This window comes from Salvelinus alpinus, chromosome 3 (genome assembly GCF_045679555.1).
Source record: "Salvelinus alpinus chromosome 3, SLU_Salpinus.1, whole genome shotgun sequence".
Lineage (NCBI taxonomy): Eukaryota > Metazoa > Chordata > Actinopteri > Salmoniformes > Salmonidae > Salvelinus > Salvelinus alpinus.
Window position 1 is genome coordinate 58,530,442 of NC_092088.1, and position 6,000 is coordinate 58,536,441.

Here is a 6,000-nt window from a genome sequence, read left to right on the forward strand (position 1 = left end):
ATGCTACCGTCCCACATATCCCAGAGAGGTTAATGGAGGTTTGCATCCAATAAATGTTGCATTACCGCCACCTACCAGACTGAAGTATAACTCCCTTATACTTTGCTTGAAAAAAAATGAAAAAATACCCTAACACTACCCTACTCCACTATTTAAATCTTTTTAGTCCTCCCTCAGGCCATCAACCTGAAAGGATGGCTTGATGACCAACAACGACGAGACGGCCTACAGGGAGGAGGTGAAGGCCCTCGGAGTGGGGTGTCAGGAAAATAACCTCTCACTCAACGTCAACAAAACAAAGAAGAAATTTGGCCTTTCACCTAAAACACGCAAACTTTTACAAATGCACAATCGAGAGCAACCTGTCGGGCTGTATCACCGCCTGGTACGACAACTACTCCACCCACAACCGTAAGGCCCTCCATAGGGTAGTGCGGTCTGCACAAACTACCTGCCCTCCAGGACACCTACAGCACCCGATGTCACAGGAAGGCCAAAAAGATCATCAAGGACAACAACCACCCGAGCCACTGCCTGTTCACCCCGCTATCATCCAGAAGGCGAGGTCAGTACAGGTGAATCAAAGCTGGGACCGAGAGACTGAAAAATAGCTTCTATCTCAAGGCCATCAGACTGTTAAACTGCCATCAATAACATAGAGTGGCTGCTGCCAACATACAGACTCAAATCTCTGGCCACTTTAATACATTTAATAAATGGATTTAATAAAGGTATCACTAGTCCCTTTAAATAACACCATGCCGCACGGCCATCACTCATCCATATATTTATATGTGCATATTCTTATTCATCCATTTACATTTGTGTGTATAAGGTAGTTGTTGTAAATTTGTTAGATTACTTGTTAGATATTACTGCACTGTCAGAACTAGTCGCACAAGAATTTCGCAACACTCACATTAACATCTGCTAACCATGTGTATGTGACCAATAACCTTTGATTTGACCCCCACTTAACACACCCTGTAACTCTTCTGATGTCAAGTCTAGCACACCCAAATACCTCTCTGCAGCTGCCACCACAACCTCAATTTTATGCGATTTACGTTCCATCCCTGCAGTACAGTTGATAACCATTGCTATTAATGCTAAAAATCCAATCTTACTGAATCATATATCACTTGTTCGGGTTATCCCTCTGTTCCCGGTACAGATCTACTACTCACACCACTCTTCTCAGGATCCCTCCCCCTTGACCCATCTTCCTCTACTTTCTTCACTGCCTCAGCATATGACAACTTCTGCACTACTTTAACCCTGGAAACCTCAACCTGCCTCTCTCACACGGGACATTTCTGATCGACAGCACCTCCATGGTTTACCAAGTTGTTTTGTTTACACAAGAGGAAGCAGCTTGGTGCTGGTTATTTAAAATATGACCAGCAGAGGTCGCTCGTGCGCTACAAAAGAGCCTCAACAACAACTGAGAATTGGGTTAAAATTGAAAAAAAATGGAAATAGCACATACATTTTTTTAATGTGTCATCCTTTAAATGTAAAAAATGTTCCCAAGTTGCTCATACTTGACATAGATGGCTTCCAAATAAAATGGCGTCATTGTAAATAAAAATTTGTTCTTAACTGACTTGCCTAGTTAAATAAAGGTTACATTTAAAATGTAAAAATCAATACTAATTTGGATGTACTGTAAATAAGTTTCCATTCAGGCTCTGGCATTGAAGGTCGTGATTAATTGGGGGGAATTTTCTCTTCATCTTTTCAACTCTTTTCATCATTAATCTCGCTTTGTGTGTTCCACTGACATTCTGAACAGGTGTTCTGACATGCTAAGGAGATATTTGCATATTAATGCTTTGTCATCTCCCTGACATTTAATTTAAATATGCAGGCCTACTTCCATACTTCTGACCTGTGCATTAGATTGAATGAACACAATTAGAATGAAAGACCCCCAAAAAAGTGTTTCTTCGTAGAATCGAAGGATACTTGTTGCTATAAATTCCCTCAACACTGACAGGAAGAGCAACTCTGTAATTTATGGGCTAATTACATTGTAACATTGTATAACGTTATTGTATGATTAACATTTGACAGAATGAGTTACTATTCAACCAAAGTGATTCATTGAGGAATAGCCCTATTTTTTCCTTAAAAATTTCTGACTAAGGCCCCTCTTCCTGGTAGAGAGTAGTTGACTTGAAATTGTATCTCTCTGGGCCCTGTAAATAATATATAACAATAATAATAATAATAATAATGCCCTTTAGCAGACGCTTTTATCCAAAGTGACTTTCAGTCATGCATGCATACATTTTACCTATGGGTGGCCCCAGCGGAACTCGAACCCAAGCTCCATGCTCTACCCACTGAGCCACGCAGGACCACCATGTGACAATGGGTTATCATAGTTATCATATTGTTGTCATTGAAGGAAAACCATTTTTGGAGCCAGAATCACTGGAGCAAACAAAATCTAATTTCAATTCAGACAAAACTCTAATGCTCATGTCATGAAGTCATGTTCTATTTGAACACCATCTTTGAATTTGAAATCTAGGATGACATCTCTGCATGTTTTTACTCCCAGTTCTTTCTCTTTCTATTTAAATTTCAGACTTCATCAGTGCATAATATTGGATGTATCCATGTAGAAACAAAACATTAATACTCTTACATAAGCTGCCATTTGAAATAATGAGCTTCATTCTCGTGGTCAAATGCTACACTGTTTAAATGGCGGACCATCCTTAGAACGGCATAATCTATTGAGATGCGTCGTGTTTTTATTCTCTATGTCCCATAAAGCAAAGAAGGGACCGGAATGTACTGAAGACTAACTGGGAGAGTTGCTATAAGGAAACAACAGCGCAAGTATACAACTTCATCACCACAGCCAATTACTGCATGTTAGTTGGAAAATGTTATGCACCGTTACGGGAAAATGAAGTCTGAGTGAGATGTTTTTACCATCTTGACATCGTTTGACTGATTCATTAATCCGCCATTTTGATGATCAGTTCATCTCTATGGCGCTTGTATTGTATGCCTAACTGGGCACCAAGGGCCATATACACCAATTCATTTTCTGTTCGCTCTGAGCCTTATTCTCCAACATTACACTTAATTCGTTGTGCCAGTAACCAAAAGATTGCTGGATCGAATCCCTGAGCTGACAAGGTTCTGCCCCTGAGCAAGGCATTTAACCCACTGTTCCCCGGGTGCTGAAGACGTGGATGTTGATTAAGGCAGCCCCCCCCCCCGCACCTCTCTGATTACGGTTAAATGTGGAAGACACATTTCAGTCGAAGGCATGGTGGTGGCAGCATCATGCTCTGGGGATGTTTTTCAGCGGCAGGGACTCTGAGATTAGTCAAGATCAAGGGAAAGATGAATGGAGCTTAGTACAGAGAGATCCTTGATGAAAACCTGCTCCAGAGCGCTCCGGACCTCAGACTGGGGCGAAGGTTCACCTTCCAACAGGACAATGACCCGAAGTGCACATCCAAGACAATGCAGGACTGGCTTCAGGACAAGTCTATGAAAATGTCCATGAGTGGCCCAGCCAGAGCCCGGACTTGAACCCAATCAAACACCTAAAAGCATGCATAACATTCTCCAGATCAGTGACTGAAATAAAAAACTTGACTTAATCTATATTTCTTAGATGATAAAAGCAGGACTGGACAACCTTCTTTACATGCAGCTCGAGATTTAGGTCAGGGTCAAAGAAGACACCAAGGTTTCTGGCCGTAGGCTTGACATTGGTGGACAAATGACAAAAGTTATTTCCAATCTGGGTTCAGCAAGAGGGGGGCCAAATAAAACAATCTCTGATTTGTTATCATTGAGATTTCTTAACTTCTCTGTGCTACGGATCCCTTTTACGGGATCACTTTCCTAAACAACCGCTAGAATTGCAGGGCGCCAAATGCAAACATATTACTAAAAATATTTCTAATCATGCAATCACAAGTGAAATATACCAAAACACAGCTTAGCTTGTTGTTAATCCACCTATCGTGTCAGATTTTGAAAATATACTTTACAGCGAAAGAAATCCAAGCTTTTGTGAGTGTAGCAATCAATGCTACAACAGCTAGCCCCAAATTAGCATGGTCACGAAAGTCAGAAAAGCAATAAAATGAATCGCTTACCTTAGATAATCTTCGGATGTTTGCACTCACGAGACTCCCAGTTACACAAAAAATGTTCTTTTTGTTCGATAAATATTACTTTTATCACCAAAAACCGCCATTTGGGTTGCGCGTTATGTTCAGAAAACCAAAATCTTGTTCATTTCGACAAATTCCAAAAAGTATCCGTAATGGTCGCAGAAACATGTCAAATGTTTTTTATAATCAATCCTCAGGTTGTTTTTAACAAACATAATCGATAATATTTCAACCGGACCATAACCTATTCATTAAGAGACAAATGGAAAATGGAGAGCTCCTCTCGCGCGCGCAGGAACTATTCGGAGGACACCTGACTATTTTTGAAAAATCTCGTTCATTTTTCAAAATAAAAGCCTGAAACTGTGTCTAAAGCCTGGTCACAGCCTGAGGAAGCCATTGGAAAAGGAATCTGGTTGATACCCCTTAAAATGGAAGAAAGACGGTCCGGGTTATATTTTCTCAGGTTTTCGTCTGCAGAATACGTTTTGTTATACTCACAGACAATATTTTGACAGTTTTGGAAACTTTGGAGTATTTTCTATCCTAATCTGTAAATTATATGCATATTCTACGATCTGGGCCAGAGAAAATGTCCATTTACCTTGGGAACGATATTTTAAGAAGAAAAAAATTCTGACCCCTAGCGTCAAGAGGTTAAAATTGTCAGACATCTAACATTTGAAGTCAGCAAGACAGTTGTGAAGGGTAACTACACTAGCTTGGTCACTGTGTCTGATTGGTAAATAAAGCTGCATGTCGTCCGTATAGCAGTGAAACGGAATGTTATGCTTGTGGACTATGTCACCAAGTGGAAGCATGTACAGGGAAAAAAGGATGGGGCCCAGAATTGACCCCTAAAGGACACCATAGTGAATAGGTGCTGGGGATGATACTGAACCTATGCTCACTGAGAAATGTCTGCCACATAGATATGACCTGAACCAGTCGAGGGCAACGCCAGAGATTCCCACCTACCTCTCCAGCTGGTCAACAAGGATGTTATGGTCGATAGTATCAAACGCGGCACTGAGATTCAAAATAACTAGAATATAGTATTCACCGGCATCGGTAGCCAACAGAAGAAAGTCATTACTGCAGATTCCGTGCTGAAGTGAGTGTAAGCCTGACTGGAATTATTTTAATAAGTGCTTGATACTCAATGTTAGCCACCAATTGCTTGAAAACAACTTTTTCTAAAATCTTGTATGAAAAAAAGGAAGTTTATAATTACTTAGTGAGGAGGGTTCTAGATTGGGCTTTTTAAGGAGAGGTTGGACCAGAGCCGTTTAAAAATAGTCTGGAAAGGAGCCAGAGGTCAGAGAGATATTTACAACCAATCTTAGTGTCTATCTCTTCACTACTAACCTCATTGTAACCTATTCTTCACAAACTGTAGCTCAGTCTCAGAGACAAGACCCATAGCTCAGTCTCTCTCTCTCTGTTTCTCTCTTTCTCTTTCGCTTTACATATAGTGATTCTCAAGATGTCAACAAAGCAGTGTTTCACACATTAAATAATATTCCCAGGGTTTGAAGAACAGCGGTCAGATATTTCCTTTAGAAAGGTGATGGGAGTGGTCTGAAGCCAGCTCTGATCCACTATAGTGCACTTTAACTCATACTTGAGTAAAAGTAAAGATACCTTAATAGAAAATGACTCAAGTAAAAGTCACCCAGTAAAATGATTTGCCGAAATTGTTGCAACTGCTATTACTAGCCTGTTCAACCTCTCTTTCGTATCATCTGAGATTCCCATAGATTGGAAAGCTGCCGCGGTCATCCCCCTCTTCAAAGGGGAGACACTCAAGATCCAAACTGCTACAGACCTATATCTATTCTACCCT